The sequence below is a fragment of the Camellia sinensis genome, chromosome 6, assembly GCF_055761805.1.
Source record: "Camellia sinensis isolate YWXY chromosome 6, ASM5576180v1, whole genome shotgun sequence".
In the NCBI taxonomy this organism is placed as follows: domain Eukaryota; kingdom Viridiplantae; phylum Streptophyta; class Magnoliopsida; order Ericales; family Theaceae; genus Camellia; species Camellia sinensis.
In genome coordinates this window covers 61,903,356-61,929,816 of record NC_138966.1, presented here as the reverse complement: position 1 = coordinate 61,929,816, position 26,461 = coordinate 61,903,356, and the positions used below count along the sequence as shown (strand labels likewise).

The 26,461-nt window shown below is 34.2% G+C and overlaps 1 pseudogene across 1 annotated transcript; it reads right to left on the bottom strand.

Moving 5' to 3' along the window:
- Positions 1-1,474: 1,474 nt before the first annotated feature.
- LOC145792665 (cytochrome P450 716A75-like) lies at positions 1,475-8,423 on the bottom strand (annotated as a pseudogene). The gene is made up of 4 exons (XR_014332383.1): positions 7,940-8,423; positions 5,185-5,643; positions 2,149-2,336; positions 1,475-1,955 (listed from the first exon to the last, which is right to left on the bottom strand). The product of XR_014332383.1 is annotated as a cytochrome P450 716A75-like (transcript).
- Between the last annotated feature and the right edge of the window lie 18,038 nt (positions 8,424-26,461).

The following is a 26,461-nucleotide window of genomic DNA, read 5'->3' as shown; positions in this document are numbered from 1 at the left end:
AAGGCACGGTGTAAATAATGTTAGAATTATAATATAATTATAATCCCAACATTATTAAATTTATTTTTTAATTTGATAAAATCACAAATTTATTATAAAATTTTGGAGTTCTCACAAACCTCCTCACGAAAACTTGCTTTTAGTTATAAAATATATAGCCAGATAGATAAATGTGTCTGGCATATATACAATTTTCACAAGCATACACACAATATTGTTTTTGCTTATATAATTATATGAAAATTGTATGTATGCCTATAATGTCTTAGTGTATTACGGGCATACATACATTGTGTGAAAATATGTGTAAAATATATTGAACAAAAAGGAAAAAATAAAAAAATAAACAAATAGAGAGAAAAATAGAAATCAGAGAAAATAAAAAAATAAAAAGAAAAAAGGGAGGAAAGTGGGGTCATGGGATCATGGAAGGATGGGTGAGAAAAGGAAAAAATCAAGAGAGAGAAGTAGGAAAGTAGAAAATGTATATGGAGGACATTTTTTGGAAAATATATTTCATTTATTGTTTTATAATTTGAACAAATCTGAGCCATCCAAATGTCCTAGTATGACAAAAATATGTTGAAGACTCAAAAATCGTCTTACTTTATTATATAAATATTTTTACACAAATTCGTATTAGTAATTATATGAGACACTAACAAATACACACAAAAAAATACAGTGATACTACATACACTAATTAATATATCAACATATGTTATGACATTATTATTGATCTCACTCGTTATATGTCACATTATCGGTTACTACACTAATTGGTTTACTATTTGGTGCATATAGTATCATTTCACGTGGATAGAGAAAATTAAACTATTAGCATTTAATGAGACGCAAGAGCTAATAAATAAATTTAAAATATTTTAAATCATACAACACTGTTATATTCACATAATTTTTTACAACTCGAATGCACACAATTGAGACTTTTATCAGTTAGACTTTTTGATATACAAATACGTCGAGGCAATACAACTATGGATAATAACCCTTAACCAAAACAAAAAATAAAATTAGTGAGAATCCAACAAAAGCACACCACCACAAGTACAATAGAACTCTCTAATCAGCAAAACAAGAAAATTACTAATAAGGAAGTCTGAACCACCCAAAAGAATACACAATAAGTGGAAATTGTATTCACCAATAATTATTGTAACAACTCAATAAGAGCTGAAATATAAAATCCATTTCCGAACAGACCATAAAGCATATTAAAGATTTGTTTTTCCAAATGATGGTGGTGATTCTAAAGCACCATAACATCAAGTGTTGAAATACAACAATATATGCAATTTGAAAATCAATAATTGCGTTTCAGCTGATCATGTTATTCAAATAAGACCTCAACTTTTGTATGTGACTTGTTAAATATTAATTACTACTAAAATTGTTGTTACTACATAACTAAAACTAGTCAAATACACAATCTTAATGAAGTAACACAATATAATAACAAAACTACATAAGGTAAATAAAATAAGGACAAATACAAGAAAGAAAGAAAAAAGAAAAAGTTCAGATACAAGCTTGGCTTATGTACAGCTAGAGAAATGCTTGTGATAGAATCATTGAAGACAGAGACTTTATTAAGTTGAGTCGAGTTGAGCAGAGCCAATATATTTAAGTTTCTAATTTAATTAATAGGGAAATAGTTGAATGGGAAGACCCTTCTCGGGGATAGGCATGGGATTAACAACAATCTTCTCATCGGGAATCAATTTCTCCCACTTGAACCTCTTGACAAGGTTGTGCATGAATACCAATATTTCCAAACGAGCATACTCTTTTCCAGGGCACATCCTCAGCCCTCCTCCAAATGGTACAAATGTGTAAGGCGCCGGTCCTCTTCCTTCAAATCTCGATGGATCGAATTTATATGGTTCTGAGAAATATTCTGGATTTTTATAAATTGAGTGCGTACTCCAATATATCTACATATATACAAACATTTAAAATTTAACAACAAACAAGAAATGTGAATAATAACTTAACGATTAAATTTTGGCATTTATTATAGAAAAAATCTATCAACACATAAACTTATCACATAATTAAATACTACTCTCTCATAATTTCTATGCAACTAGAAGAAATGATAATTAACTTATGAAGTAGGTAGTGTACCTTCCAACCCTTTGGGATATGGAAGCCTTCGTACATGAAATCAGTCAAGACATCTCTGAAAGCACCTTGAACAGGTGGTGCAAGTCTCAACACTTCACAAGCTACATTCCAAGATAATTTCATCTTTTGAATGTCATCCCAATTTAATAATTCACTAGGACCTTTCGATTTTGCAATGTCCATTTGCTCTGCATGTTTACCAAAAAAAAAAAACAAAAAATTGAAATTATGTTAAAATCATAAAAACTATACTTGTCATCCCAATTCAACAATTCATATGGAGCTTTTGGGAACTCTTACTTTTCTACTCTAGCATTCCTCTTTTAAGCATTACATCTTTACTTGTTAAAATTAAATCTATATCATAATTATTTTCTAAAGGGTAAAATACGAACACACCCCTAAAGTTTGTTTGAAGTACAAATTGTCCCCTGTGGTTTAAATTTTTTTAAATATCTCCTTATTAGAACTTTTTATTTAACAGAATTAATTAAAAATGAAATTCATAATTGCTCTCTTACACAATAATAATATTATAAAATTATTAATTGAAACATATTTCTAATATCATTAAAAACTGTTAATTGACTTGATATTTATTAATAAAAGAGGCTATTTGTTATAAAATTAGAAACCTCATGGAATGGAATGTAATTTCCAGAACCACATGGGCGATTCATATTTTAATTGACTTGATGATTTATTAATAAAAGAGGCGATTTGTTATAAAATTAAAAACCTCATAGAATGGAATGTAATTTCCAGAATCACATGGACGATTCATATTTTAATTAAACCTTGGGTGTGTATTTGTAATTTACCCTTTTCTAAAGACCAATTAAATGAAATTGTGTAGTTATGATTAGGGTGAATTACCAATAAATCTCAAATAGTGATTTTATAAATTGTTTGGTCTTCCATTTTTTCTTATACACCTAAAAGTCTCATTCTAGTGTGAAGTATATAAAGGGCCAAGTATAAATGCGCGTATATTACCTGTTGAGAGACAAATGTGGGTATTCTTATAATGTTGAAATTACTAAACGCAACACTTCAAAAAAAATTCCTTAGTTTACTTTTCCTAAACGTAACACTCTAACATAACACTAAAAAAACATAAAACTCTAATGTAATACACTAAAGAATTCCTTAGTGTATTTTTCTCAAACATAATAATGTAACATCCAAAAAACTTCTTAAAGTACTTTTTCAAAACGTAACAATCTAATTAATATAACACACAAAAACTCTTTAGTGAGCTTTTTTTAAACGTAACACTCCAATGTTACATACTAAAAACCTCCTTAGTGTACTTTTCTCAAATATAATAATGTAACATTTTAGAAAAACTTCTTTGTGTATTTTTTTCAAATGCAACACTCTAATCAATATAACACACAAAAACTCAACGTATTTTTTTTCAAATATAATACTCTAATGTAACACTCCAATATAACACTAGAAAATCATATTAACAGAAATGTAGATTTTCATACTTAACAACTAACACTTCAGCCACTAATTCCTCCAAAAAGAATCTTCCACACCTCACCTTTCCATTGTCATACCAAAAATGAATCAGAAAATTGAAAAAATGAATTACAAAAGGATATTCACTTAAACTCAAATGGCACCAAATCAAATAAATATAACTTTTCAAAACAAAAAGGACTAATTGGATCATAAAAAAACTCTTAGGACTAAATGAATCAACATTCTCTCATATGAGATTTATGGGTAAATTTTCTTTACGATTATTGAATTAAATTATTTTTTTTATGTATATAAACTATACAAAAAAATTCTAAAAAATAACATCTTAAATCACCAAAATAAGATACCACAGATCTAATTGTTTTGGACTGGACTTTCTCCAAATTGTATTTCCACTTCAATTCAGTGAAAATATTAATAAAATGATGACATGTAAATTTTTTTTAAAAATTTAAAAGATCACATGTTTTTTATGTATCACTTTTTTAACGTTAATAAAATTCTTAATAAAAAATAAATTTATTTTGAGGTGAAAAATATATATATATATTGACAGAGATCCAAAAAAAAATTAATGCATCAAAAACAGAGAGTTCACTATAAAAATTGTTGCACATCCACATGGAATCATACATTGGGAATTTATTTATTCTAAAGTTAAATGCAAAATTCGATTCCAACCAAAAAACAACAAAATAAAGCTTGAACCACCTTGGCCTTAGTAATTCTCTGATCTGATCCGATTCAGTCAACTCAACAAATGACTTGATTCACATGATTTTCTGTTTTTAAATTTGGCCAAAGCTATATAAACTTAATTTTTTTTATCATATATTTTAATCAATTAATAATAAATTATTTTTAAATATAAATTGAATTACATTAATTTAGACAATATATCAACACATATCTATAAGCACAAAAATTAACACAAAAGAAAGCCCATAATAAAAGTAATAACAAACTCAATATAACAAAAAAATTCATAATAAAAGAAAAATAATTATTATTTATCTTCAAGTTGATCCTGGACCCAATATCTTTGTATGTTATTCTCTATAATATATTTAAATTTTAAGTAATTTTTCGATAAGTAACATTATATGATAAGTTAAAAGTACAATAATAAGATAACTAATGTTTCACATCTACACACAACAAATATTACAAAAAAAAAAAAGAAATCAAATGTATATGTGAGTACAATGAGGTTCACATTAGATGAAAATATACATCTAGCTAGTGGATTCAGATCATTTCAATTCCAAAATGGCATTATTAATTTTTGAGCCGTGCATTTAGAGGGGAAATTATTCAATAATTTCGAAACACTATGTGGCCATACTCCGAACCAATCACTAATTACTTAGCCTCATGTTGTTCCCTTATCTCCAACATAAATCATGGGCCCTTACCCCTCTCTACCAATCAAAACTTTATGGAACACCACGTGTCGATACTCCGGAAATACTGAATAATCAACCCATTTAGAGGCATCCGAGATGATCAAATAAAATAGAGTAAAATTAGGAACATACATACCCTTGTAAACTCCTTGATAGATGTGAGGTAACTCTGCAAAATACTTGACAATGAAAGCACAAGCAGAGCTTGCAGTGTCGTGGCCACCAATAAGCAAACCCAATATCTTATCTGCAATATCACTTTCCTTCATGAACTTGCCATCCTCATCCGCCTTGAGCAGCATGTATGGGACAATATATCTTGCGTTGGTGATGCCTTCCCCTCCGCCAAGTTGATCTTTCTTTGCTTGATGATTCTCATTAGGAACTCCTTTCTGATGTATTCAGACGCCTTGATGGAGCGATGAAATGGTGTCCCTGGCAAGTCCACTGGGATTGACACTAACCCCTCTGACAAGACCTTGAAACGTTCCAAGAATCTATCAACTTCCTCTGGATCTTCTATGCTAAGAAACAATCGACAAGCAATCAAGAATGTGTAGCGTTGGGTGAGTGGGTAGACCACAACGATCATGTCCTGTAAAATTATATGCAACAACAAAATTAATAATTATTTAAATAAAAATTAGTATATTTATTGATAAATACAATCGTACAATAATTTAAGTACGATCATACTTAAAAATAGATTTATATCGTTTTAAATTTGAGTCTCGGTATAATAGATTATGACGTTCTTCTCTATAAAATTTAATTGTCAAGGTATTTAACTAGTCTTTCATAGTCCCCAAATTAAACAGTACAATGCAAGAAAATAACTCCAATTATTTACTTTTATGTACTTGCAAGGAAAATGTTTTGTAGGATAGCATCAATCACAAATACGTATGCTCCCTAGTATGTCCCAAACATTTAACAATATAATCTATATTTCACTACTTTTCACCAATGATTATGGTAAAATGTATTACATGTATATATATTCTATCCACATATAAAAATCACTCACTTGGAAGGGTACAATTATTTATTTCCCAAATTACTTTGGCTTTTTCTCTCAATCTTGAAAGTCATAGATAGATGGTGGAGTAATTTTTATGTGTGATATTTTTTATTATTGTGATTAGTTTTGATAGTAGAATCTATTATATTTATATTAGACGTTTGGAAAATATTAGAAAACATATACATTTGTAATTGGTAAAAGATAGTGTCACGTGGTGCCCTATTAACATATAAAAATTTCTCTAGATGGTGACTTTGAGAAAGAATTGTGACACTCGCCATTTAATAAATTGGGCCAGGCTTCCCTCCTCTTCAATCTGAGATCGGATTAGAGCATATTGTTATGTTTGTGGGGGCTCACCACGGGTCCTGTTTCAATAATCAAAACCGTTCAATATGTAGAAATCGTTGAGTATTTTATTCTTGTAAAAAATTACATTGATCGGATGCCAATAGCTATTTGATCATATCAGATTGCTATCAACGATAAATAGAATTTTTAAAATAAATTATTGAGAAAAATCTGATCCGATCAAATAACTATCGATATCCAATTAATGTGATGTTTTACAATAATAAAGTATTCGATGAATTCTATACATTAATGGTTCAAATTATCAAAATTAAAATCATGATAAGCTCCACCAACCGAACAATACCACCAAATCCACAAAGTACATTGAAGACTACCCTTGCCTAATAAATTCTTAGGGACACTTTGGGAAGATTGGTAAAAAGCTAGATTTTTGCCTTTTAGTTTTTTTAAGCCAAAAAAGCCAACTTTTTTATCCAAAACAACCCAACTTTTTGCCAAAAAAGTCACAAAAAAAACTAACTTTTTACCAACTTTCCAAAACACAACTAATAGGAAATAGCAGTTGAGATGGAGACAACCTATTTCAATATATCGTGTCTCACAAAGTGACCATTCGCCATCTGCACCTTGTTTCCTTCTGTAAACTAAAAAATTGTTTATTATTATTCTTTTGTCTTGGTAATTTTTTTTATATTTAACTTATTTTTTAAAAAAATAGCCGAATCTAAGTCCACCTAAAAAGTTAAAAAATAAAAAATAAATCAAGTTTTTAAAAAGAAAATTCAAGATTTTTTTTATTAATTATCTTCAAGTGAGTATTTTGGTGGTTTTTTTTTTTTTTTTTTTAAATTAAAAAACTCGTAAAGTTGAGGGGTTTGTTGCGTGATTGTGAGCAGCGGTAACAGGGGAGTTTTTATTTTCAGAATCTCTCTCAGTGCAATCTATTTCCATATACATGTAATTTCATATTTTTAATAAAATTTTATTTTGTTGATAAAAAAAAGTGAGTTTTTTTTTTTAAAAAAAAGATTAAAATAAAAAAAATAAAACAATAAAAAAAAGAAAATAAATCAAAACTTTAAAAAATTTTGAAAAACAGAGTCTGTTTAGTTTAGTTTTAGATTTTTGATTTGAGTGTAGAGTTATATTTTGAGTTTTGAATTTTTAAATCATGATTTGAAAAAAGAAAATTTATTTAACTATGAGCTTTGAAAATAATTTTGGAATGATTTGTAATTTTTTAAAATTTTTTTATTGATTGATTGATATATAAAATGTATAAAAAAGTGAGAGGAGAGATGAAGAGAAAAAGCGATTAATTAATTGATTCATAATAATAAAATATATAAAAAAAAAATGGAGAAAAGATGAGTTTTGAAAATAAATTTGCAAAACTATTAGGAATCTCAAAAATTCTATTAAAAATACCAAATATCTCACATGGGATCTACATGGAACCATATTTGAGTTGTATTTTAAAATTTTATTTGATTATAAATTTTGATTCAAATCATGATTTGAAAAGAACTAAATTTTGAAAAGTAAATCAAACCTTGTTCTCCCAATCGGCAGCAAAGTGTTGGTGAGCAATGGTGTCCATGATGCCGATGTACCGCTGCAAGGCCTCCGGTTTGAAGAAATTGGGGAGCATTTTCCTCATCTTGATAGCCTCCTCTTTGGACGATGTTTGGGTAGAGGATGGGAAGATCTTGTCGACGGAGCTAGGCCACCATGACTGAATCAGCTTGTTTTCGCTGGCGAACAAGAACTTATGTGCCGGTGCATCACAAGACACAACAGTTGGCTGTAGCATTAGATTTGTCTTGAAGATGTAAGATGTGTAGTTCGATATTCGCTCGAATATGAATTTTTGTGGTTGTCCCTTCCACCCGGCACCCAAGTACTCGATGCTCTCCCCGATCACCGGCCATCCTGTTTTGCCTGGCGGCAGGTTTTTGGCCTTGGATTGTGAGAGAAACACAATGAGAATTATAAAGAGGGAAACGGAGAGAGATTGAGATATACAAGAGCTCCATGACCGCTTTCGAGAAATGAAAAAAAAATATCTGTGTATCTATCTATACTATTGTAAAGTGAACCCTCCCCGTTTGTTTTGGGAGATAGAATAGAGGGGATTGATAGTGAGGGAATTATTAATGAGGGGATTGATAGTGAAGAGATTAGTAGCGAGGAATTGTTAAATTATTTTTATATAAAATAATAAAATAAATAAAAAAATATAAAAAATTAAAAATTATATTTTAAAAAAATTTTCTCATATATAAAAAATAAAAAAATTTATAATCCCCTCACTATTTTTCTAATACCATCTCTACCTCATCCTTACCAATCCCCTCTCTAAGGGTATTAGTAATACCAAGGGACTAATAGTCCCAAGGCCTTCTCCCAAAACAAACAAGGCTATTACTAATACCTTGGTATTAACAATCTCAATACCCTCTCTTTCACCCAAAACAAACGGGGCCTTTATGGTGTCCTAAATCTTTGTTTCTTATGCTGCCATGTGTGCACTTTTTTAATTTAAAATTAAAAACAAATTAGATAGATAAGTGAAATTTTGTTTCTTATGCTGCCACGTGTGTATTTTTTAAATTTAAAATTAAAAAGAAAATTAGATAGATAAGTAGAGGAAATTTGAACCTTATACTTATATCAAATAAATAACACTCTTACCATTTGACTAACACACAATATATAATAAATTTTTTATTTTATTTTCATTTATTTGAATAGCACACGCATCGCATGTGTCAACTGCAAGTATATATATATATATACTAGCGGTTGGGCACACGCGCGATGCGTGTGCAAACTCGTTTGGAATTATAACGTGAAATTCACCTTAAATTTTCTAATAATGCACATATAAATCACATGTATAACTATGTGTAATGTAACATTTGATATTAAGATATTGATAAATAAAATATATATGTTAAAATTTGTTCGATTTATTTTTAAAAAAAAATATAATATTTACTAATCTTAACTAAAGAAAACCTTACAACAAAAATTCATATAAAATCTCAATTTGATAAGATAAGACTAAAGATCTTACAAATCTTGCAAAAAATATATAAGATACATGTAAAAATTAATTTACAAACAATGTACATTGATCAAATTAGAATTTTACGTTGTTAAAATGAGCCACAATAGTACACATGCGTAATTTGACTAATAAAGTACAATAATAATTTTGGTTTTCTAATTGGCTTATTATATATAAAGGCACAAAATGTAAATATTATTAAAGTTTTTTATAAATGAAACTAAAAAATTTAAAAATTACATTTTGACATAGATTAACATAGTCCAAATCAAATGGAAAAGAAATCCAAAACTTTTTAAGTCTAAGTCTAAACAATTACACACATTTTATGCTTCATAGTTTTTTAAATATATATATATATATATATATAAATGAATATAAACTTACAATATAAGTGCTTTTTTTTTTTTCAAAAGGAACTTGATATAACATAATGGATCTTTTTATTTTCTATGAAAAGTATAATTAACAGTAATACACCAAAAAATACAAAAATACAAATTCAGGACTCTCAAAACACTTACAAATGTAAAATTTAAGAATACTGAAGAACACTAAATTTTTTAAACACGCCCACAAAATTTAAAACACAACTATAGAAGTTATTTGTTCTGACCATCACAAACTCTTTAAGTAAACATAAAAAAAAAAAAAAAAAGAAATTATAATTTTTTTTTTTTTAAGCTTAGAAAAAGAAATTACACATTTGTTTAAACCCAAATAGAATTAATTTGAATTATTCAAGTTTCAAGCATTACAAACCCAACGCTCATATAGAATGTTTACAATCAAAGTAAATAGGTGTCGATAGAAAATCAATCGAGAAATTGTTTATTCTGAACAACACAAAGTCAAAAAGTAACCTACAAAAAATACAAACGAAGGAAAGTCAATTTTTTCTCCAAGAAATCTAATAACATAGTTTTTTTTCTTTTACTTTTTAATGAAGAAAATAAAAAATGTAATTAATAATGGTACACACAAAATACCAAAACACAAACCCATACTCTTGGAACACTCACAAAGATTTGATATATACAAAAAAAAAATAATTAACTATTAATATAAATAATAAAAAACCCCAAAACTTTTTTAAAAAAAAATTAAGACTATTACTTTTTTAAATAAAACAAAATTTATGAATATTGAATTGTTTTTAAAAAACACACACAAAATTACACAAATAAACAAACCAATTTTTTGAAAGCATAAATTTTAAACGCGCAAACACAAATGTTGATGTAAACCAAGAAAAATAATAATTGACTTTTTTTAACATAATAACACAATGAAACATTTTATTTTGTTACTTTTTTTTTTTTATAGAAAGTATAACTAACAGTATTACACCAAAAAAAAAAAAAAAAAAAAAAACTAAGGACACTCATTTTATATGATTTTTTTTAAGAGCACTGGATTTTATTTTAAATAACATACACACAGAATTAAGTGAACAAACAAATCAAATTTTAAAAATTGAATTTATACACACAAAAAAAAAAGACCCAAAAAACAAAACAAAAAAACAAAAACAAAAGCTTTAAAAAGATAACCGTGAAAAAAAAAATCTCCAAACTTTTTAAGTGTAATCTACGTCTAAATAATTGCACACATTTTATACTTCGCAATTTTTTATATATATAAAAAAATTTGAATATAAACTTGTACTATATGTTTTTTTTCCCCAAAGAAACTTGGTAACATAATGGATCTTTTTTATTTTCTATGAAAAGTATAATTAACAGTAATACACAAAAAAATACAAAAATACAAATTGAAAACTCTCAAAAGACTTATAGTTATGTAGAATTTAAGAACACTGAAAAACACTAAATTTTTTAAACACATCTAGAAAATTTTAAAATGCTTATTTTTTATTTTTTTTTTAACAAACAAATGACACCAATGATCTTAAAACACTTACAGATAAAGAGATTAATATACACTTGACAGTTTAAAAAATTTTAAACAAAGAAGTTGAACTCTATTAAAACAACAAACAAATAAATCAAACCCAAACAATTGCATCAAAACACAAATGATGTACATAACATTATATATATAAAATTGTTGTATACATTAACTTGAATCCAAAATAAACAAAATTGTGAATTTTCAATTTAGAGATGTGAAGGGGCTAAAAAAATAAATGACTACCGTCGTCTTGGAGAGGGTAACAACGCCTTCGACTTTGGAGTTGCCCTTGAGGACGGCTACGACTTTCTTTGCGGCGGCGAGAGAAGGAAATGGATTGGGGGTAAATTTGAGGAGGGAGAGGGCGTGGAATGAAGAGAAGGGAGATGGGTTCTTGTTGTTGTGAGGGGTTGGGGAAGAGAATAGTGGGTAATGAAGAGTATGGGATGGAGTAGTTGAAAGAAGTTACTGATGGAGAAAGTGGAAAACATGGGATGTGGTTTTTTTTTTTTTTTTTTTTGGTCAAATCATCTAATTTACACGTGGACATGGTTGAGGCTTCGTGACACCAAAATTGGTGTTTGCTTTTAATAATAGAATAGATATAGCATTGGCATATAAATGCAATTATGAAAGCGACTCGTGTACCTCGTGGCTGGGGCATATCAGAGCAAAACGATGCCGTTGAGGACAAAAGAGACGACTTTAGTTTGGTTTGAGTTTTTTTGAGTGTTTTTGTTTTTTGTGTGTTTTTTTTTTTCAAATTTTTAGTGAATATTTTTAAGATTTTAAATATTTTTTTACTTTTTTATATGCATCTTAGATGTATTTAAAAAGTAAAATATTTGTAAAAAAATATTTTAAAAAATTAATAAATACACAAAAATACGAAAAATATACTGATTTTTTGTATTTTTTATATTTAGTGAATTTTTTAAAGATTTTTTTCACAAAAATTATACTTTTTAAGTGTATTTATATTAGGTGTACCTAAATTTTTTTAAAAAAATTGCTTCAAATATTAAAAAAATTCAATAAAAACAAAAAAAAATGAAAAATAAGAAAATAAAATTTTCTAAAAAGTATTTTTAGAAAACCCAAACTAAGCAAATGGTACTCTTGGACATGCAGTGTCCCAACCATGAATTTATCTTTTTGAGATAATAATATTAGTAATATTTAAAGACCATAATTATTTCCAAATCCAAAAAAAAAAAAAAAAGACCATCAAATAACATAAATAATTTGTAACTGAGTTCATTATAGCTTTGTTATAATTACAAATTAATATACTAATATTTTTTTTACTACCTATGTGTCCCACATGTGAGTAATTATTAAAATTTTGATAAATTGTTATTATTATTATTTTGATAAGCTAGACACTTTACATTTAATAGAAAGATACAAGAAAAACTAAAATCAAAAAAGAAAAAGACAAAAAGAAAGACACAAGAAAAAGTTGCTAAAAGTATCAAAGACAAATTCAATATGCATTTGCAGTCTCAACTGCTTTCGTTAGATATTTTAGTAATTATATATTGGTTGTATCCATTTAGGGCTGCAAATAAGCCAAATCGAGTAGAGTTTTTGAATGTTCAAGCTCGTTTATTAAGAATCAATCGAGCTCAAGCTCTAGTCGAGTTTCAAAAATCGAATTCGAGCTCGGTTCGTCAAATATTTGTTGAAGTCAAGCTCGGCTTGAGCTCGCTCGATTACATAAACGAGCCGAGTTCGAGTTTGAACTTGAGCTTGAAAAAAAAAATTAAATTTAAATTAATTTACTTATTAAGATTGAAAAAAATACAAAATTAATGAGTAAAATATATAATAATACTTGTATTAATAATAAATTTCATCAATCAAATATGAAAATTTACACAAACACCAAACATAAATAAAAAATAAAAAAGATTATTGAAAATTTATTTAATATATTATTAAAAATAAATATTAATTTATTTAATTTTATATTCACGAGCCTTATCAAGCCAAGCTTAGGGCTACTAGTGCTCGGCTCGATTATTGATTTGTTTGATTTGAACATTATGTGGAATTAATACATGGGTTTTCTGATAAGAAATTGCAATTTGTAACGCCTTCAAAATTTTTTTTACGTAAATCAGCCATTCATACAATCATTGGACATGGGAGAGTTTATATATGTATATCCATCAGAGTTTACTTTACAGAAATGTTACATATCAAAAACAAAAGAATGCCCTACGGGCTTACAGCTTTGCAAGTCATTGCTTGGTTACAACAAAAGTATAGTCCTAGCTCTATACATAGAAAGCCCACGGCTTTGATTTACATTTAATCACAAACAAAATAATCAAAACAGAGCCTTCAACTCCTACACCTCTCAAGCTAAGCCCTTGGAGGTGGCATATCACCTGTACCTGAAAATGGTGTCCCAACTAGGGTGAGCCAATGCCCAGTAGAGATATACTAAACAACATATGAGAAATAACTAAAACATTAGCATTCAATAAATGTTTAACACTCATAAACCAACTTATACCACTCTCATGACCAATCAACATTTACAATCTTATTTCAATCCGTTTTCATTTATTTATCCGAGTCAATGCATGACATAGTTCAGTATTATCCAAATAATACAAAATGAGACTACAACTCACATTATCAACACTTCAATCATGAATATCATTCATACACTTCTATTCACTTCCAATATCTTGCCATTTTACGGAACTACGTCCGAGGAAACCGACACCCAAATATATATAAAAGGTTTCGGGACTTTCACCCTGGATACTCCAGCCAACTTAATTATCAATGGAGTCCATCCCCTATCTCCTCCCAAACAATGGAGTACATCCCCTATCTCCTCCCAAACAAAGATACATATGCAATATATTTAAACACATCGTCATATACAATGACTAATTCAATCACATATACAATGTGTCAATCCAACCGTCATATTCAATGGCATAATTCAATTGATTAGTTTCAATTTACCTCATCATCATGCAATTTCTACAACACTCTTGGCTATCCTCCACCGATAGCCCAAAACAGTTATTTCTAAACTGATAAATAATTTATCAAATAGATAATTTATCACATTTTCCATAGGTGAGTGATTTATTAATCCAACTACGCCATTTAATCACAATCTTTCCCAATTTCATAATGTCCAAGCCAATATCATATTTCCACATTGATTTCATCAATTATACAAATAATTTACATAATGCAAATTAGGGCATTTTCCCCCTTTTTACAAATGTTGCACCCAAGGCCAAAATTCCATCCATTATACACTATAACCTCATTATTGAGACTACACATACACATGGAACCTCAAAAATAGACAATCTCTCTTTTATACTTTCAATCTCAAACCCTAACTTTACCTAAAATCCCCAAATCCCACCATTTATTCAAAATGACCAATACTTATGTTAAAACTCATAAAGGAGAGTAGAACATCCCTACCTCAAGAAGAAAAGATGAGCCAAGCAAGAGACGAACCCTAAAGACACCGAAATCAACTTCCACTCGGATGAAAATGGAGATCTTGAAGAGCTCAAGCTTTTTAATGAAGGAAGGAGGGTGAAGAGATCACTTGATCTAGGCCAAAATGTAGAGAGAGAGGGTATTTTAGAGTGAGAAGCTCTCAACTTAGGATTTTAAAAAATTTTAGAGAGAGAAAGGACAGAAAAAGTGATTTAAAATATCACTTGCGCGATCTGATATACGCGCAGTCCACTCGAGCGAAGACCCTAACACTCGAGCGTCAAACACAAAAGTTTTACCCGCTTGAGCGCAATAAAGGCCGCTCGAGCGCCAACACATGACAGCAAGGCACAACCCGCTCGAGCGCAAAGAGATTCGCTCGAGCATAGAATACACACTTCCAGTATTTTACAGACTTCAGACAGCCGCTCGAGCGCAATGGAGACCGCTCGAGCTTAGACCTACTCGAGCGTAATAAACCCCGCTCGAGGGCGGAAAACACTTATGCAGTATTTTTGCAGACGCACATAATGTTGAGTGATTGCAAACCCCGCTTGAGCGCAAAGAGACCTGCTTGAGTGCAAAGAGACCCGCTTGAGCGGAAGACCAAAATTCTGGGCAACAACCACTTGCACACACTCATTACCAACCTATTCTAAACACGCCCAAGATATTCCAAAATTCAAATTCAAAGAGTAAGAGGAGGAAAAGACATAAACAACAACATCAAGCCACTAGACCTGAGCCCGAAACACCATAAAGGTCGAGTTAGAAATCGGGATCGGTATAACCTCTCCCACTTACAGAATTTCGTCCCCAAAAATTACAAATCAAGTTCAAAATCAACGTTTAGTCATTCCCAACCATGCTATTCTTACAAATCCAATACCATGACCCATCCACCGGTCATTTATTTTCGCCGACTCGATACACGAGCCCCATATTGAAACGAAATTCACAATTTCCAAAACATTAACAATGCTTACTCAAAATTGAAGTTTTCAAGAAGTGTACATGGCATATACAATGCTTCCAAGGTAGCACAATACATGTGATATTCCACATTCTCAAACATATGCAATGTTTATAATAAATTCATGTTTCCAAGATGTCCATAACATTTACAATGTTCTCACAATTTAAAACATATACAATGTTCTTACTTTTCATTAACAACAATTACAATCTCAATACAGAGTTATACATTAGCAAATAAGTCTGGATATTTCTCTCGGACTTCCATTTCACGTTCCCAAGTTGCTTTCTCAACTCCGTGATGTTTCCATAAAACTTTAACCAAGGGAATCGTCTAGCCTCGCAAGACTTGGTCCCGCCTATCCAAGACCATCACCGGCCTCTCCTCATACGAGGCATCCTCATCTACTTCTAAGTCGGTCCAATCCAATACATGTGATGGATCCGGCTTATATTTTCGAAGCATACTAACATGAAACATGTCATGCACTTCGGACAACTGCGGCGGCAACGCCAAGTGATAAGCAACCTCTCAAATCCGCTCAAGGATCTCAAAAGGGCCAATAAACCGAGGGGATAACTTCCCGCTCTTCCCAAACCTCATCAAACCCTACCTAGGTGATATTTTCAGAAAGACATGATCATCCACCTCAAATGCCAAAGGCCTTCTCCGGAAGTCGGCATAACTCTTTTGGTGACTCTGGGAAGTAAGTAATCTCTTACGGATAAGTTCAACTTTCTCCATCGTTTCTCAAACCAACTCCGGGCCCAACAAAGGTGCATCACACACCTTGGCCTAACACACAGGAGATCTACATGGTCAGCTATACAAGGCCTCAAACGGTGCCATGCCAATGCTCGATTGGAAACTATTGTTGTAAGCAAACTCCACTAAGGGCAAGTGCTTCTCCCACGATCCCTTAAAGTCAAGGACACAGCCTCGAAGCATATCCTCAAGGATCTGAATAGTACGCTCGGACTGCCCGTCAGTCTGAGGATGGTAAGTTGTGCTAAAGGTCAACTTAGTGCCCAAGGCACTCTTCAAACTCTGCCACAATCTAGCAGTAAAACGCGGATCTCTATATGAGACAATCGACACTGGGACCTCGTGTAAACTCACTATGTCCCGAATATATAAGTCGGCAAGTTGATCTACCGAATCTCTCACGCGCATAGGAATGAAGTGCGCCGAATTAGTCAACTGGTCAACTACTACCCAAATGGCATCACTACCCCGTTGAGTCCTCGGAAGACCTGCAACGAAGTCTATCGTGACATGCTCCCATTTCCATCGTGAAGTGCGCCGACTTAGTCAACCGGTCAACTACCACCCAAATGGCATCACTACCCCGTTGAGTCCTCGGAAGACCTGTAACGAAGTCCATCGTGACATGCTCCCATTTCCACTCGGCTATAGACAAGGGCTGTAACAAGCCCGCTAGCCTCTGATGCTCAGCCTTCACTTGCTCATAAGTAAGGCACTTTGACACAAACACCGCCACATCCTTCTTCATATCTCCCCACCAAAATTGGCGACTCAGATCATGATACATCTTTTTGCCTCTCGGATGCACCGCAAGGCGTGAATGGTGAAACTCTCGAAGTACTTCCTCTCGACAAGATTCTGGTACAAACAGACAATCTCGGTACCTCACACTCAGGTCGGGATACACAATCAAACCCTTCTCTACCTTCCCACTAGATATCTTTCCCTAGAGGGATTTTACCTCAAAGTCATCCTTCTGTGCCTCTAATACTCGGTTCACAAGTGTAGGTTGTGCAATAATAGAAAACAAGGCTACAGACTCCACGGACTCGTCCAGATGCAAGTCAAACTCGCCAAGAGCACCCAACATCTTCCATTCTCGGATAGCAATACAAGCTACATCACTAATGGACTTCCTACTTAGGGCATTGACCATAACATTGGCCTTCCCCGGATGATAATGCAACTCGAAGTCATAATCCTCTATGAACTCCATCCACCTTCTCTACCTCAAATTTAAGTCTTTCTGTGTAAACAGATATTTCAGACTCTTGTGATCTGAGAACACCTCGAACCTCTCACCATAAAGATAGTGCCTCCAAATCTTCAAGGCAAATATCACAGCTGCTAACTCTAGGTCATGAGTAGGGTATTTCCTCTTGTGTGTTTTTAACTGACGCGAGCCATAGGCTACTACTTTCCCCTCTTGCATGAATACACAACCCAAACCCTCTCGTGAGGCATCACAATACACTGCATAACCCAAACCTCTCTCCGGAATAATCAAGACTGGAGCGGTGGTAAGTCTAACCTTAAGCTCCTGGAATGACTTTTCACAAGTCTCAGTCCAAACAAATTTAACTCATTTTTGCGTCAATCTAGTCAACGGTGAAGCTAGCTTGGAGAAATCATTCACAAACAGACGGTAATACCCGGCTAAACCCAAAAAACTACGGATCTCAAAGGCATTCTTAGGCTGTGGCTAATCTTGCACTGCCTCTATCTTAGACGAATCTACAGTCACCTCTTCCCCGGAAACTACATGGCCTAAAAATTTAACCTCTCTTAGCTAGAACTCACACTTCTCTAATTTAGCATACAGCTTATGGGCTCTAAGCAACTCAAGAACCACTCGCAGGTGTTCCTCGCGATCCTCCTCAAAAGGTGAATAAATCAAGATGTTGTCGACGAAGACAACCATAAAGTGATCTAAGAACTCCCGGAAAATCCGATTCATCAAGTCCATAAACACAGCTGGGGCATTGGTGAGCTCAAAAGGCATCACTAAAAATTCGTAGTGGCTATACTGCGTACAAAATGCCATCTTCGGAATATCTTCCTCCCTGACTCTCAACTGATGGTCACCCGATCTCAAGTCTATCTTAGAGAAACAACGGGATCCTTTTAACTGATCAAACTGATCATCTATACGAGGCATAGGGTATTTGTTCTTAATTTTAACCCGGTTCAAGTTTTGATAATCAATGCAAAGTCTCAAAGCCTCATCTTTCTTTTTAGCAAAGAGGGCCGGTGCTCCCCACGGTGAAGTGCTAGGGCGAATAAAACCCTTATCTAGCAACTCCTGGAGTTGAATCTTCAACTCACTCAACTCGGCAGAGGCAAAACGATACGGTGCCATGGACATCGGTGTCGTGCCAAGCACTAAGTCAATAGAGAACTCAATCTCTTGATGGGGTGGTAAACTAACAAGGTCCTCGAAAAAGACGTCCGAGTACTCACAAACCACTCTGGGCAATTCAGTCTCAGTCTCATCACACTTACTACTCATAAGGCTAGAGAGAAGACAACTAAGCTCACTCCACCCTCGCAAATCATACTCCGCCCTCGCGGATCATACTCCGGTGGTAAAACCCTACTAACCCGATCTCCCAAGAAATGAAAACAATCCCCGTTCAAGGTATATACAGTAAACCCTCTGACGGTAGCAATCTATAACAACCCGGTATGACGATAACCAGTCCATACCCAAAATTACATCAAACCCAGACATATCCATCAAAACAAAAGAGAAGCTAACTATGCCACAGCCCAGACATATCATCATAACAAAAGGGAAGCCGACGATCGGCGACCTCTATATCACAACCCCGACACCCCTGTTTCAAAATCAACTCACCCCCAACAGGTGATACTACACAAATAGGAGAAGCTAATTATGCCAATTCCAATCCCAAAACAGATGCAAAAGCAGAAGATATAAAGGAGTGGGATGCAATTGTATCAATCAACACATTAGCAACCGAGTTGCAAAACAAAAAGGTACCTCTCACAATAGACAGAGTCGATACAAGATCCTGCGCTGCAACGGCATACACACGCCTTGTAGGTCTCCAATCTACCTGCTCACCTCTCGGAGCATAAGATTGCTGCACAGACTGAGCCGAAGAGGCTCCCTGATTGGCCCTCGAGGCCTGGACTAACTGAGCTGGCTGATAACTCTGTGTTTGCCTCGCACCAGACGCACCAATTGTGCCACCCAACTGTGGGCAAAACCTCTTTAGGTGCCCCGCCTGCCCGCACTGATAACATGTGAGCGGCTGGCCTCTGCCTTGACTCTGGCCCCAAGAACGAGCCGAAGATGAAGCTGCTCACTACCCTCCCCCTCTCTGTGGGCAAGCTGGAGACTTGTGGCCCAACTGACCACATTTGAAACAGTCCCTGACCGCCTCTCCCAGAACCCGAACTCGGTACTGGAAAGGTAGATCTCGAATGTGCTCCCTAGGACTACTGAGGGTTAGAACCCCTCTGCCTCTTGCTGTCCCTCTGACCATCCTGACTCCTCCTAGAGCCCCTCATCCTTTCCTCCTCAACATGCATAATGGTCTCAAGATGGACTGGAGCCTGCACAAGATACTCCCTAATCATGGACCCGGCCACTCGAAACATGAGTCCGTTCCTCAATTTCTTCTCAAACTAAAAACACATACGCTCCTCAATCGCCACCAACTCTGGTGCAAATCTCGACAAACTGGTAAAAAGCGACCTCAAACGCTGCCACAAGTGTATCCAATTGCTTGAGCTGACAGAACTGATCCTTCAACTTCTCCCTTACAGTGGGAGGAAAAAACTTCTCCTAGAAGGCGTCAATGAAAGCCTCCCAAGTCCCCCCAATACGCCCCCGAATCAACTTCCACCACTGACCCGCGTCTCCCTTCAACTGGAAGGACGCCAAGGCCACCCGTAAACCTTCGTCTTCGATGCCAAGCATCTCAAATGTCTTCGTCATCTGTTCCAACCACTCATCAGCCTTCAGTGGCTCCTTTGGCTCAGTCACAAACTCGTCCGAATTCGATCAAAAAAACTCCCTCTTTAGAAAAGACGGCCCTGCCTCAGCTACATGGGCCTGGACTTGTTTCTCAGCCCTGAGAATGTCCATGGATTCCCTCAATGCTCCTGTCATCTCGTAGGCTAAGGCGCCCATGGCCTGCTGACCTACTGGCTCAGCCACATTGGCCTGACCAACTCCCTTCTCCTGTGCTGGAATTTCGTCTGGTATAGGTATCTCCTACCTCCTAGGCCTACCACGCCTACCACCACCTTCTTGCCCTAACATCCTAATAAAGGTAACATAGATATTAGCACATTCACAAATGTGCCGAAGCTATTTCACTCGCATCCTAATACAATGGACAATAATAATTCACCCCACGTAAGCATATAATCACATAAGCACTCATGAATTTCATTCCCGAATAATGACCGTCCTGAGGCGTCGCTAGAGTTCCAGTTAGAAATAGCAGTGATCAAGTGCCTTTCCAACAGGACTCCCAGAAACCCATAGACCCGATCAACATCCTAGAAACGAAATTCTATACCCATATAGTCACGTAAACATGTTATCACATAAGCACATAACATTACACTTCAGTCTCTAACAAGCGAGATAAACCCATTATGGTACTAACCACTTCCCACGTACCCAAAGTATTCAAACCCGGCACGCTCTGATACCAAGCTTTATGTTTGAGTGCTGATATGGGTTTTTCTAGTCCGAGGTAATAAAATCAAGTGCTAGAGAAAAGATGGATATGAATTGTAATTTTCTAGTCTGAGGTAATACAATCTTAATTTTATTGACATTTCTCTCTCTCTCTCTCTCTCTCTCTCTCTCTCTCTCTCTCTCTTTCCATGAGAGTGTGTATGTATGTGTGTGTGTGTGTGTGTGTGTGTGTGTGTGTGTGTGTGTCTTCAACACTTCTTAAACTACAAGTTCTCCATTGCAGAATTTTGGGTGGTTTTTAATTGAATTAATATTACACTCTGGCCACTTGCATTTTTTTATAATTTCACTAATGTCCTTTCACTATCAATTGTGACAATTAATTTCTTTACATTTTAAGTGAAGTTACAATGGTTTGGAATATTGGTTTATTATTTTTTTTTATGAAAAGATGTGTATTGTGCAACAAAGAGCAATGACCATACAATTACTCGCGACTCAATTCAAGTCAAAGATGTCATAAAAGAAACGGGGAGGAAAAAATTAATGTGGATAGAAAATTTTGACAACATGATGGCATTTCAAAAGAATTTATGGGTCATAGTGGAGCTGAATGAAAGAAGGAAAAAAAGAAAAAGAAAAAAAAGAAGCGATGCAATCAAGGTTGAAGACCAATTTTTGATATTGAAACACATATGATCAAGATTTAAGAAAATTGTTTAAGAAGCTGAATTTCTTTAGGCATTGTTTTTGGATTTAGGTCATGACGTACTTGGAAATTATTTCATGAGGGTTATTTCCAGTCTATTGGCACGAATATTGGGCCTTAATTTTACTCTTGAATAGTATATTAACATGAATGCTGACCCTTAATTCTACTCGTGAATGGTCTCAATCTATTAATCTGACTTCTCCACCGACATAAACTTCAACGAAATCCTGCCTCAGCTGTCGAAAATGGATCAAAGAAACCGAGAAAATTTTGAGGATTTTTTGGATTGTGGTGGTTGTTGAGAAAAAAGAACTTTCTGATCCATTGTAATTCTTGGGAAAAAAGACAGAGAAGTAGATATTGTTACACAACTTTAGAGAGGGAGTGGCTTTTATTGCGAAAGGTAGGTTCATTTTTGCCATATTTTTGGCATTTATCCTGAAAGGTAGGTTCATTTTTTCCACATAAAGTTGGGGTATCAATGTGGAAAGTTTTGACATTTCCATTTCAACTTCATTTCCTTCACTAGTAACTCTCCATAGAAAAGTAAGCAATTCATAGAGCCTAATCTTTTACAGCTATGGTATTGCCCTTTCAAACCCCATTTTCTTTATTTGTATTTATGCTTATATGAATCTAAATTGAATGTTAATAGAAGGGAATTTTTTTTTTTTTTTTTTTTTTTTGCAGATAATTTCATGAAATGTGAGGGTTTTGGTGATTTGGAAAGTTATTGATTTGTTTGATTTGAACATTATGTGGAATTAGTACATGGGTTTTGTGATCAGAAATTGCAATTTATGTTTGAATGCTGATATGGGTTTTTCAAGTCTGAGGTAATAAAATCAAGTGCTAGAGAAAAGGTGGATATGAAGTGTAATTTTCTAGTGTAAGGTAATACAATCTTAATTTTATTGACATTTCCATTTCAACTTTCATTTCCTTCACCAGTACATTTCCATTTTAACTTCATTTCCTTCACTAGCAACTCTCTCTCTCTCTCTCTCTCTCTCTCTCTCTCTCCGTGAGAGTGTGTATATGTGTGTTGTGTGTCTTCAACACTTCTTAAACTACAAGTTCTCCATTGCAGACTTTTGGGTGGTTTCTAATTGAGTGTGGTAGTAAATAATAATAATAATAATAATAATAATAATGGGTGTGGTAGTAAAATAAATAATTAATTTTCTATTGGTATACGATAGAGTGTAATTTAATTAGGGATTAATTCATTTATATAGTTATATTAGAAAACTGGGTCAAAGTGTAATTATCTTAAATATTTATTAAAGATAAGTATAAATCCATATAAATTATGATCAAATCTGTGGGAGAATTTGCGCTGGTTACGTGTTGGATCGAAATCCCGCCTCAGCTGCCGAAAATGGATCAAAGAAACCGAGAAAATTTTGAGGATTTTTTGGATTGTGGTGGTTGTTGAGAAAAAAGAACTTTCTGATCGATTGTAATTCTTGGGAAAAAAGACAGAGATGTAGAGATTGTTACACAACTTTAGAGAGGGAGTGGCTTTTATCGTGAAAGGGAGGTTCATTTTTTCCATATTCTTGGCACCCTGAAAGGTAGGTTCATTTTTTCCATATAAAGTTTGGGTATCAATGTGGAAAGTATAGCGATCTCGATTTTTCCTCCATTGGTTATTGTATTCCGAACTCGGTTCTGTGGATGTCTGTTGTTGTGTATGTTGCTTTTCCATCCTTTAATTCATTGTATTTGAATTTCGAGCTGTGTTGGGCAGATTTGTAACAGGTTGGGTGTGTTTTGAAACAAATGGTTGCTGCCCAGTTTTTGGTGTCTTCACTCGAATGAGGCTTTTGTCGCTCGAGTGAGCTCTGTGTTTTAGTTACTTCGCTCGAGCCAGGGTTCCTTCGCTCGAGCGAGCTTTGAGTGGTGTGTTTGTTGGCCCGAGTGAGCATTCTTGCACTCGAGCGTGCGTTTGCGTCTAGTTTGGAACTGAAGGTTATGTTTCTTGGCTTGAGCGAGCTTTCCTTCGCTCGAGCGCGCGAGGACTATGTTTTGGGTTTCTTCACTCGAGCGAGCTTTTCTTCGCTCGAGCGTGCTTCTGGGTTGTAGACCTGAAGCTTCGTGTTGTTCGCTTGAGCGAGGCTTTGTGCGCTTGAGCGAGGTTTGTTTGTGTCCGGTCGCTCGAGCGACCACTCGTTTGCTCGAGCGAGGCTCGAATATATCAGATCGCAGTAGCAGTCTTCTCTCTCACTTTTGATTTCCTTTTCTTCTCAAACCCTAGATCGGCTGTCTCTCTCTCTATAATACATCGTCTCTCTAGAAAAACACTTGGTTCTTGGGTGTCTCTACCCTAGTCTCTTTGAACAAAAGATAGAGCTTGGTGTGGGCTTCGCTGTGATCCAAAAAACATTGGGTTTGGAGCATCTTGGGTTTTCACCTTCATCTCCTTTGAGTCTCTTCTTTTGAGGTAGGGATGATCTACTCTTTACTATGAGTTTTGACCCAAATTTTAGTCATTTTGTATAAATGGTGAAGTTTTGCTAATTTGGGAAGTTAGGGTTTGTATTGAAACTATATAAAGAGGGGTTTTGTGTTTTAAAGCTCCATGTGCATATAAAGCCTTAGGAATGAGGGTTTGTGAGTCGAATTGGTGGAATTTGGTCTTAGGATCAATATTTGAGAAAAGGGGGAAAAAGCTCTAATTTAATGTGATAGATTAATTTGTATAATTAATTTGGGGAATATGGAAATATGAAATTGGGTTGAAAGTTATGAAATTGGGAAGTTATGAGATTGAATGGTGTAGTTGGATTAGTTAATCACTCACCTATGAAATTGTTGATAATTTATATAGCGATCCCGGTTTTTCCTTCCTTATTTATTATATTCTGGACTTGATTCCGTTGATAGTTGTGGTTGTCTGTATTTCATTTCCGGCCTTTAATGCTTTGGATTGGAGTTTATAAATGTCTTGGGCTTGTTTCGAACAGGTTGGTTGAGCTTTAGTCCCATCCCTTGTTGCCCAGATTTTTGGTGGTCCGCTCAAGCAAATTCATTCGCGCTCGAGCGGAGTTTGCACACCTTCAGTAGTTTGTCCGTCTGCAAAAGTACTGCAGATGTGTTTTTCACGCTCGAGCGGATTTCCTTACGCTCGAGTGGACTTTTTTGCGCTCGAGCGGGTGTTCTTTGTCTGTAAAAGTACTGGAAGAGTGTAATCTACGCTCGAGCAGGTTTCCCTTTGCGCTCAAGCGGGTGTGTTTTGCAGTTGTGTCTTGACGCTCGAGCGGGTATTCTTGCGCTCAAGCGGGTCCAGTTTTTGTGCTTGACGCTCGAGCGTCCTATTCTCCGGTCGAGCGGACTAGTCGTATATCAGATGGCAGCTGGGTGATTTTAAATCACTTTTTCAACTCTTACTCTCTCTCTTACTTTTTAAAGCCTATTTTGAGAGCTTCTCTCACTACATTTCACCTTCTCTCTAAGGTTTGATCTAGTTCTAGTGTGTTTCTAGCCTAGTCCCTTTGTAAAAAAGGTTGTGCTTGGTGTGAGCTTCACTTTGATCCGAAAATCTCTTGGTTTGGAGCACTTCGAGTTTTCTTCAACTTCTCCATTTGGTCTCATCTTTTGAGGTAGGGATAACTACTCATTTTTATGAGATTTAACCTAAATGTTGAGCTTTTTGTATAAATGGTTTGATTTGAGAAGTTAGGGTTTGAGATGTGTTATGTTGGAAAGAGGGGTTTTATTCTTTTGATTCAAACATTTGTGTTTTGGGTCTAAAAAGAAGGTTATTGATGTTGTTAATAATATTTAGACCTTTGGGTCAATGTTAAGAAAATAGGGAAAATGCCATGTTTGGCTATATTTGGGTCATTAGTGTAACATTTATTATGGAAATATGAAATTGAGTGGAGAATAATGAAATTGGCTCATTACTTAGTAGAATGGTGGAGTTGGACTTAATAATCACTCACCTTTGAGAATTATTGATAATTTATCTGTTAGTGCATTTATTACCTGTTTAGAAATAACTGTTTTGGGCTATCGGTGGAGGATAGTCTTGATTGTTGTAGACACTGCATGATGATTAGGTGAATTAAAACTAATCAATTTGACTATGTCATTGAGTATGACGGTTGGAATAATACAACGATTTGTGTATTGATTGGTCATTGTATATGATGAGTATTTGAATACATGGGTGCCGAATCCCGCGGATGAAATTTTCGTAAAATGGCAATTCGAAAATAATTATACATGGGTGCCGAATCCCGCGGATGAAATTTCCGTAAAATGGCAATTCGAAAATATCTATACATAGGTGCTGAGTCCTACGGATGAAATTTTCGTAAAATGGCCATAAGAAAATAATTACACATGGGTGCTGAATCCCGCGGACGCAACTTTCGTAAAATGGTAGTTTGAAGTATTGTTGGCATGAGATGTAGTCTCATTTAAGTTGTTTGGCCAGGTTCTGAGCCGTGTTTA